Source organism: Xiphophorus couchianus, chromosome 3 (assembly GCF_001444195.1).
Source record: "Xiphophorus couchianus chromosome 3, X_couchianus-1.0, whole genome shotgun sequence".
NCBI classification, from domain to species: domain Eukaryota; kingdom Metazoa; phylum Chordata; class Actinopteri; order Cyprinodontiformes; family Poeciliidae; genus Xiphophorus; species Xiphophorus couchianus.
Genome location: NC_040230.1, coordinates 15,764,852 through 15,775,491, shown reverse-complemented (window position 1 = coordinate 15,775,491; position 10,640 = coordinate 15,764,852). Strand labels below are relative to the sequence as shown.

Genomic DNA, 10,640 nt, shown 5'->3' with positions numbered 1-10,640 from the left:
TGATAAAACTGACTCCTTGACCCATGTGAGCCTACAGGTGAACAGCAACTGGGGCCATCCAGACTACACATGCCTCTATTGTCATGTTGGGGTCTACTTTTCTTGCCCACATGCAGAACACCACAGGGAAACGGATAATCAGTAAAAATGGTTTATTGAATAATCAGAAAATCAGCAGAGGTGCGTCTGCTCCAGGAAATATGGCTCTCGGGAAATGCGGCACATTGCAGAGTAGATGGTGAAAGTCCGGGAGGGTTTAACTGTTGGATCGAGGTCGTTTAGTCCAAAGGGTCTTCTCAATGGGTCCGGGCTTGTCTGAGAACCAGCTGGGTCCAGGAGCTGGCGGCGGAAGGCGGACAGGCAGGATCTGGCGGGCTGGAGACAGAGGAGTGTTCCGACTGATGAACGGCGTTTCCCAGGGAAGGTGCGGGGGACTCGGGCAACCAGTGGGTAATCTCCATGACGTCACGAGGGAATGGGTTCCGGAAAACCAGGGGGGAAAAATCCCTTAACAAAGGAACTCAGCATCTCGAGGAGGACACCTGGAGGAGAACAACGAGAGGAATTACTCGGGAAGTTACTCAAGTGGACAAAAAGCTTTCGCTGGAGGGCTCTGACTACCATTGCTGGCAAACACTCAGGCATCGAAGAACTGGCAGTCAGCTCCTCTTGAGCTCCAGAGATGATGAGGAGATGCTGAACAGGTGTGTTGGAGGTCGGCACGCCCCGCCAATAAAAGCAGTCTGTGGCGCCATCTGCTGGAAGGCTAGTGACTAGCCGAAAAAAGGACCCAGACACGAAAAACCCCGGAATCCAACATCTATAACTTTAGAGTGCAACATCTATAACTTCATATATGTGTTGTATATGTTTAATTTAGTAAAAGTATTTATTCAAAGAGTGAAACACAGTTCTCACAACAACTAGCTGCTGTCAGAATCTCGAAAGCGGTGGCTGGTGTCAGAGCCTGGACCTCGCCAGTTTCTGGTGGCTGCTGTCAGAGCCTTGCAGTTGAGGCAACGCTCTGGTTGACCTTGGAGGACGGGAGGATCAGCGCGACCAGATTCACATACTGGCCCTGCAGGATCTTAGACCGGAGCTTTAAGTACGACCCGCCGGATGTGCGTCCTGGGCGGACGTTAGAGAGAGTAAATGCGGCTGGGAAAGACCTGGGTTGTGCGACGGGCGGGGACAGAGCCCGAGCCGGAGCGGCTGAGGTGATCTCCTGCAGGCGAGAGGAGAGAGAGGACACGGTGCGCTGGAGGAGGTTGAGGGCCGAAGTAAGTTGATGGATGTCCGCGGGACGTTGGCTTCTTTAGAATGTTTGGGATACCTTTACAACAACAAAGTTTAGGCCCGAACGTGTTTTCATCGGACAGAGGCACGCCTACTCGGAGGAAGAGCCGACGGAGCTTTGCTAAAGACGGGCCGGGGGAGGCAGAGGAGGGGTCGATAAGGAGAAAATCGTGGAGAAGATGAAGGACCGTGGGCAGCCTTAAGACATTAAGGATCTAGCACAGGGCTTTGGAGAGCTTGTCAAACAAGCGGGGGTAAGCCTTACTGCAAAATAAAGGGAACGATCCCACTTAGCACCTAGCAGTCGCCAGTCGGAGGGGTGAACTGGCATCACTTTAAAGGCATCAGTGATATCGGCCTTAGCGAGCCAGGCTCCCCCGCAGGCGATTTTAATAAGGGAAATTGCGTGGTCTACCGAAGCATAAAAGAAGGAGAAAGGAGGTTTGGGGATGAGGCTGTTAATACTGGGGAACGGGCCACGGTGAGGGGTGGAAAGATCGAGAATGAGACATTTTTTACCGGAGTATTTACGGTAGCGACGCCGAGCGGGCTAATTCGACGGGGAGGAGCGGAAAGGCCTGATCATGTAACCTTTGGAGACCTCTTCTTCTTCTTGTTTAAATTTATTTGCGGTTGGCAAAAAACGTTGGGTGAGCATTACCGCCACCAACTGGTAAGGAGTGTGGACCACATGACAAAACAAACAAAACAAAAGTTTGGAGACCTCGCGATGGAGTAGGCGAGTTACGACTTCTGGTTCGCTGAGCGCGGACTGGAGGTTCGGACAAACCGAAAGAGGACGCTGGATGAGACCGGAGTCTATGCGGAAAACCTTGGGAGATACTGGTGGTGGCCGACTGCGGAGCAGGTGAGGCACGCAGAAGCTTGGGTGAGTGTGGTAATGTGGCCTTGGTTTTTCTTTTTGGTTTAAATTTATGTTTTTTATATTGCTGTTTTGGATTGCTTGTTATATTTTGAATTTATTTACTTTTCTTAGGTTTAGTTGAGTTATATTTTTGGGGTGTTGTGTTGCATGTTTTTGATTGGTTGTTTTGAGGTCACGTGCCATGTACACCGGGAGACGCCCCACTGCAGCGGCACAGGTGTTCTGCATCTAATTAAGCAGCGTGCAAACCAGGAAGGGTGATAAGCCATCGACGGTGAGACAGCTAGGAGGAGAAACAGACGGAGCCGGGCTGGTTGTTAGTGGTGTTGGTGTTGGAGGACGGCCCAGGCGGACCGGAGGACTAGAGACGGGCGGACTGGTCACCAAAGAGTACCACCCGTCTGATCGCTGTTGAGGGCAGCGGGCGGCCGGACTGTAGGAGCAGGAGTGGCTGGATCGTGGCTGAGGTTCGCCAGGGACCGGGAGCAGTAGAGGACCGCGCCCTCCGCCCCCCCTTGGGCCAGCTAAGAATCTGTTACGGACTTGTTTATTGACTTTGCCTTCAAGGACTGCCGGTGCTTCCTTTTTAATTATTCACCTTTTAAATAAATAATTGTAAATTTTATTGGTCTGTTTTGAAACTCTGTTCACAACCCTTGCAGTTATTTATTTGGGACACCACTCGGGTGCCACATGAGCATAACTAGCAGCTCCGTATCCATAACTGAGCGCGTATTTAAGATGCTTTGTGTTAGTCAGCAACCCCTCTTCCATGACTGTTTTTTCTCTTTTTGTGCAGCTGTATTGAAACGAAGCCTTCATTTAACGATTAATGGCTACTACGACTCTAATGGGGAACCAACAATTTCCTACCGAGAGACAAGAGTCAGGTATATTATATAAGCTTGATTTTTTTTGTTAGCTCTTAAGTTTAACAGTCATCTGCTGATCAATGCACATATTTGAACACTTGTATTTTTTCCATCTTGGGCCAGTAGGCGAATAAAACACCCAGTAAACAAGAGAATGCAAGATAGCTACCTGGATATTGATATGCTTTTCAAGGTAAGAGGAGATTGTCACTCAGATACAACGTCATGGGATCATCTTTGTCATCTTGCTGGTCTAGGATTATCTCCTAGACGACGGAGACATCCAATTGGTGGCCTCCAAGAGGTGACGGATATAAAAGCTGCAGACACGGACTTCCTGCCATCCATCCTCAGCTCATCCGAACCCAACTGGCCACACTGTTTGTTTGTTAACACCATGGAAAGTTCTGGAGTTTGTAGGAGTGAGCTGCTGTTCCTGTTTCCTTAGTTTCTCATGTTTTTCTTAGTTAGGGAGGTAAGTTTTTGTCATTTGGTTTATTTACTTTCAATTAGGTAAGTTGGTTAATATTCAGATAGTTTAATTTGTTTGTTGTTTTTGGCATTAGCTCTCTCTGAAGTCATATGCTCCACTTGTAACCTCTCAGTAAAAATACATCTTTTTAAAATAAATGACATTATAAAATGTTCAACTTTGTTTGTGTTGGCTGCTTGGAATCTGAATAGAATAGATCCTTCATGTTATGATCTTGCCATCCCTAGACAGGTCGTAACATGAATTGGGGGCTCGTCTGTTCAAACCCCTCCCAATTTTGAAATTGGGTTTTGTTCCGTGTCTTCTCTCGTTCTGTTGGCAGGGGGGGGATTTTCTCTTGATGATTTTGTGAGTTCCCCTTCTTGGGTAAAATTGGAAAAATGTAGAAAAGCAGATCTGCTTATTGTGGCTGACCATTATGATGTTCAGGTATCTTGCAGTGATCGAAAATCGGAACTGAAGGAACCTGTGTGAAAAACTGGTGGAGAAAGGTGTGTTGCAGTGGAGGAAGTCGGGAGACGCCGCACTTGGAGCGGTTGTTGACACAGCACTGGCTGATGTGCCTGCTGCAGTCTCGGAGATCAACCAAGACTTTAAACCTCTTGAAGGTATGCCGTCTGTGGATCTGCATCTCACACTCCATATCAGGGAGGTGGAGAACCGCAACAAGGAGCTGGAAGTGAAAGCCATGCATCTTCAAATCAGAGCTCTTGAGCTCCAAAACAGTGCACCTGCAGTTTCACCAAAACCACCAAGCACAGATTCTTCTGTTTCTGATACTTTTGACATTAGTAAGCACATCACATTGGTTCCGCCATTTCGTGAGTCTGAGGTTGACTCTTATTATGGCGCATTTGAACGTATAGCCATTACTTTGAGCTGGCCGAAGGAATTCTGGTCCCTTTTGCTATAGTGTAAGCTTGTTGGAAAAGCCCAAGAAGTGTGTTCAAGTTTGTCTATTGAGCAGAGTTTAGATTATGATATTCTTAAGAAAACTGTTGCAAGCTTACAAACTTGTCCCTGAAGCATATCGTCAAAAATTTCAAAATCTTAATAAAACTGCTAATCAGACATTCGTTGAGTTTGCACAAGAGAAGAACGTTTTGTTTGATAAATGGTGTCATTCGTGTAAAGTAAAAACTATTGATCTAAAATCTAATTTTGTTGGAAGAGTTTAAAAAGTGTCTGAACGATTGTGATTTATTTAAATGAACAGAAAGCGTCGTCTTTAACAAACGCAGCACTTTTGGCTGACGAATTTATTTTTGACCCACAAAAATGTGTTTTCTTCACAGAATTCGTTTCAGGAAAATTTATCCGAACGAAAAAATGCATCTTCAAGGTCAGTGAGTCAAAATGTGCCATCAGTTGCTTCAAAAGCAAACAACCTATCAGATGGACAGTTTAAAAAGACGCGGGTCAATAGCAGCTCACCGCAGTTGCGTAGTGTCCGTCTCTAAGCAACCGTGACAACAGCGGCAGACCCATTCTGTCTTAATTCATATATTGTGAGCTATGCATTACCCTTTTCTGAGGAAAACAACACTGGAGACCATGTTTTGATGCGGGGAATTGGGCTTTTGGTGGAACCAGTTCCACTGCATAAACTGACATTGACTTGTGAATTGGTTCAGGGAGAAGTTATCATTGGGGTGCGCCCTGCACTTCCTCTTGTGGGAGTGGATGTAATCCTGGGCAATGATCTTGCTGGTGCCCGGGTGTGGGCTGATTGTCCGCTACCTGCACCCATAGTAACTTCTTCCCGTTTTAGGAAAGTTGGATGAGAGTGCTCAGTGTTTCCCTGGGGTTTTTACAGCTTGTGCAGTGACACAAGCCATGTGCCGTGCTGAATCTGCATCTATCCCTGACCATGAAGGTGGGGGGGTGGGAGCAGAGGAAAGTGATTTTTTTCTCTGTATATGTCCCTCATTCTCTTTTGTCTGTTTCTCATAGTGACCTGATGGCAGAGCAGAGAGCAGATTCTTCTCTTCGTCGTGTGTTTGATCAGGTTGTCACTGAGGAAGAGAGTGTGGCCAGTGGGTACATGTTGAAGGATGGATTACTGGTATGGAAATGGTTGGTACATGGGGAGGATTTTGTTGGTGGTCCACTCTGGCAGACTGTTGTTCTGTCTAAATTTCGCAGTGAAGTGTTGCGGGTTTCCCATGATCAATCAGGGCATTTGGAGGTCCTCAAAACTTATAATAATTATATCCTGCATTATTTTTCTGGCCTCGGTTAAAAAAGGATGTCTGAATACATCACAACCTGCCATAAATGTCAGATGGCAGGAAAGCCAAACCAGAACATTAAGCCGGTTCCCTTGTATCCAATTCCGGTAATTATGCAACCCTTTGAACATCTCATTATTGATTGTGTTGGTCCTTTGCCTCGTTCTAAGGCTGGGAATAATTATTTGTTGACAGTAATGTGTCAGACAACAAGATATCCAGCTGCATATCCACTCCGTAATATTACTGCTAGGTCTGTGGCGAAGGCTCTGACCCAGTTTATTTATATTTTTGGTATTCCAAAAGTTATCCAGTCTGATCAAGGTTCAAATTTTCTTCTCATTTGTTTGCTCAAGTTTTGAAACTGTTACAGGTAAAACATAATCAGGATTCTGCATACCACGCTCAGAGTCAAGGTGCCCTCAAGAGGTTCCACCAGACCCTCAAGTCCTTGTTGCGTAGTTACTGTGTGGAGTTAAACTGGGATTGGGAGGATGGTTTACCATGGCTTCTGTTTGCTGCTTGTGGGGTGGTGCAGGAGAGCACTGGTTTTAGTCCACACAAGCTTGTTTTCGGACATGCAGTGCGTGGGCCGCTTAAACTGTTGCATGATGCTGTGAGACCTTCACAACCTCCGAATAAGTTAACTGACTATGTCAATGGTTTTAGGCATCGTTTGTATGTGGGGGTTGAAATGGCTAGGGAGAAGTTGACCTCTTCTCAGGAGAAAATGAAGCACATCTATGAGAGTAAGGTGGAACGTCGGTGTTTTAGTCCTGGTGATTAGGTACTTGCATTATTACCAGCTCCCCCTTTCAAGCTATTTACAGACCCAGACTCTGACAGCAGCCACGAGACAATGGCAAGCTCCAGGCTCTGACACCAGCCACTGCTTCCCAGATTCTGACAGCAGCTAGTTGTTGTGAGGACTGTATTTCACTCTGTAAATTAATATTTTTACTGAATTAATTAAACATTAAACATATACAACACATATATGAAAGACAGTGTCCTCTTCATGCAGCAAGTTCTCCATGCACTCTAAAGTTATAGAGGCATGTGTAGTCTGGATGGCCCCAGTTGCTGTTCACCTGTAGGCTCACATGGGTGAAGGAGTCAATTTTATAATCCTGTGAGCCAAGACAGATACAAATTAGGAGGGTTAGATTAATAATCCATAGCTACAAATAGACAAGACAATGGAAACATAGGAGATCTGAATAAAGTGCATGGAAGCCTAGTTCAACTGTCCTTGCTGTAAATATATTTTGCATCGATTTTTCTAAATACCATGGAATTATACTAATATCTTCCTAACCAGAAAACAAAATGTTATCCAGTAATACTGGGGTTTATTTTCATTTGTTTCTTATTGTGAGGCAACAAAAACGACTGTTTTGTGATAACAAATTGATGTATTTTGCTGTCAAGACATAATTAAAGCTGGTCTGAAGAACCTTATGGTTGTATGTTATAAAAAATTACCAATATTTATAACAGGATCAGTCACTCTGGGCTTCTATAAGAACTGTTGTATTTGGTTAATAAAACATTAATTTGACAAATTACAGGAAGTTTGAAGGTCTGTATCCTGCTGCCATCTTCTTCATATTGGAAAGCTCCCAAGAAACTCTCCTCATCGTTTATATTCTTCTTTCCCTGAGACAAAATTAGATAGAAATGCAGTTCATTATCCTGTTCTTTCTATATATGAAAATGTTAGTTGGTGTATCTAAAAACATCATGATGAGATAAGCAGAAAATTCATCTGTGCAAACAGAAAGTTTGCATGAGATCAGGTGATATGTTACTAAATCATTGCTAACACTTTTTAAAGCCCCTTCATCCACAGTATAGGTGGACACATATGTGATACATGTGGTGTTGCTTGACTTACATAGACAAAGAATTCCCTCGGAGCACTGGAGACTGTGGAAGATGGGGATATCATTTTAGGAATATGACCCAGCGACACATGAGTGACAGTGGCTTTATGGGACAGTTGGATGGATAAACGTCCTGGGAATCCTGCAAAGGCCCAGCATTGTCCAGGATTCAGATGAGTTCTTCCCTGAAGACAGAGTATAAAACAAAGTTTAGGTGGGGTACCAAGACTAAGAGAAAAGGAAATCGTAAAGCCTAATATTTTATCAAAAAGAAACACCACTTTGCCTAATATTCATTTAATGTTCTGAGTGTTGTACAGACCTGAATGACAATGTTTGGGCCTATAGGTTCTTGTTGTAAAGGCATCCCAAAGAATCTGCATGGCCTGTTGCTCTCAAATCTCCTCGTTAGTATAGTGGTGAGTATCCCCGTCTGTCACGCGGGAGACTGGGGTTTGATTCCCCGACGGGGAAGCAAAGTTGGGCCAAAGGTATTTGAGTTTCCTCTTCATCTCCTGCAGATCTTCGTGGAAACCCTCTGGGAGCTTTTCTTGATCCTTATCCAGAGACAGAAAGTTAGTCACAACATTGAAATTAACAGCTTGTTCTCAAGTTTGTTCAGGATATTTAAATCAGAGTTAAGATTAGGAAGAGAAAACCTACCATGTCCACTGAAGTTAGTGAAACTATTGACTCTGAAGGTCTTAAGTGCAGAGCAGAAAATATGCAGCTACATCCTGATGAACATGAGCAGAAGATGACAGTGACATAACAGAAAATACAGACTTTATACAAAACTTTCAAATTGCTTGTTTGTGGAAGGAGAGTATTTACCAGACAAGAGCAAGATGACAAAGATGATCCCATTACGTTGTAACTGACTGACAATCCCATCTTTTACATTAAAAAGAAAATCGATATCCTGGTAGTCATCTTTAATTTTACTGTTTACTGGGCGTTTTTTGTTAAAATAAGCGCATTGATCAGCAGATGACTGTTAAACTTAAGAGCTAAAAAAAAGCTTATATAATATATATGACTCTTGTCTCTCGGTAGGAAACTGTTGGTTCCCCATTAGAGTCGTAGTATCCATTACTCATTAAACGAAGGCTTCGTTTCAATATAGCTGCACAAAAAGAGAAAAAACAAAGTCATGGAAGAGGGGTTGCTGACTGACACAAAGCATCTTAAATACACACACACACATATATATACAGTATATATATATGTATATATGTGTGTGTGTGTGTGTGTGTGTGTAGGGGACAACTTCGCTGAAACACGTGGTTTGAGCTTTCACGGTGTTCGTAGCTCTCGAGATCAGTGGTCCTCAACCCAATTGGTACCGGGCCGCGCAAGAAATAATTTTGATTTTCCAAACCTCTGTGACCACACACGACACGAGCTGATAAAAGTCCAATAGGTTCGATTGATTCGTGTGTCCAGCCACACGGCAGGAGCAACACACCACACATTAACCGATTCCACTCACAAACATCCTGATTCCAGAAGAAAATCCAGTAAAAACCCCAACATACCAAACGTGAATTTAGAATAATCAAACATGGATGACAATGTAGAAGCAGTAGTGATAGTTTGTGGACTCATTTTAAGCGATAGAAGACATAACAAAAGAAAAGATGTTTGATAAAAAGACGGCGGGAGCAGCCGCTCTACTTACTGGACTATGATTTGGAGGTGAGTTATGTTTTTTTGTAGTTAACATTTTTAACTGAATAAACATAACCACATATAATAAACATATATAAAAATGACCTTTACACATAGTAATAAACATTTCCACATATCAGTCCAACGGACTCTCAGTTGCCATGTCAACTGTTTGGGATTCCCGCCTTTCTTACGTCACCGCGCTTTCTGATTGGCTGTCACATTCAGGGGCGCAACTACATACTTTCTGAGGAGTATGCGAAGTATTCTTCTAGCTTGATAGGAAGCTTTACCTCCCCCTCTTCCGTTTTCTGCCCCAGAGATTTTTTCTGCCCCATCTTTAGCTCTCTGTTGTCGAGTGCATTACTATAATTCAAATTAAAAACAAAAAAACCCCGCCTCAGCTCGTTCTGGAAAGGCCGCTGCCCAAGATACCTGTAGAGGGGAGATGCGCCTAATCAGTGCTGTTCCTCTGTTATTGATCACCAAAATATGCTTATTGTGTGTGTTAACAATATCAGGAAAATTATCACCCGAAAGAAAAGCAAAAATAACAATAATAATTAAGTCTCTTTTGGTGTACTCCGGTCATCCGATCTGTTACGAGCAGCATTTTTTTTTTTTAACTAGCGATTTAAAAACTATCCCTAAAATTTTATACATTACAAGTAAAACAGACAGAAGAAATGTACTTACAGATTATTTCGTAGCACAGCCAACCTGCAGACTCCGCGCCAACGGACTGCTGAAGAAAATACGCTTGATTTTGAAACCGCATATCCATCCGCAGTTATCAATTTTACGTTTTCCAAGAAACACAAGATTCATTTTGAGAGTGCTACATCGGTTTAACAAATGTAAAATCGATGTAGCACTCACAAACGTTCTCAATGAAAATAAATAAATATAGTCCTCCTTATTCAAATGTGCTGTGGAACTATTTTCTTCAGTGGATGTGTAAAGTGCCTACTTCAATTCACCAACCTTTATTGACAACGGTGCAAACAGAACAAAAAATGAACAAAAAGGTTCAATTGCAACCAAATGAAAATGTAGAAAATGAATCATTAACAGAAATGTTGTTTTTTTTATTTCATTTATACTGATGACTTGGAAAATATTTGCATATATATGAAAAAACAAATGCTTAAAATTTTACTCTCGTCTTTCTCACTTAATAATGAGTTTTGTTTGAATTTATTTTCTACACATTTTGCAAAATTTTTCACAATGGTCTGACCTGAACTATTTCTCCAAATAGAAATTTAATCCTGCTGCGAACAGGCTGCAAAAAACGTTTTGGAT

General features: G+C 43.1%; 1 long non-coding RNA gene across 1 annotated transcript; it reads right to left on the bottom strand.

Annotated features, from left to right (window-relative positions):
* Window positions 1-8,074: 8,074 nt before the first annotated feature.
* LOC114140429 (uncharacterized) lies at window positions 8,075-8,626 on the bottom strand. Its single transcript, XR_003594582.1, has 3 exons — window positions 8,499-8,626; window positions 8,328-8,401; window positions 8,075-8,221 (listed from the first exon to the last, which is right to left on the bottom strand). It is a non-coding gene; the product is annotated as an uncharacterized LOC114140429 (long non-coding RNA).
* Between the last annotated feature and the right edge of the window lie 2,014 nt (window positions 8,627-10,640).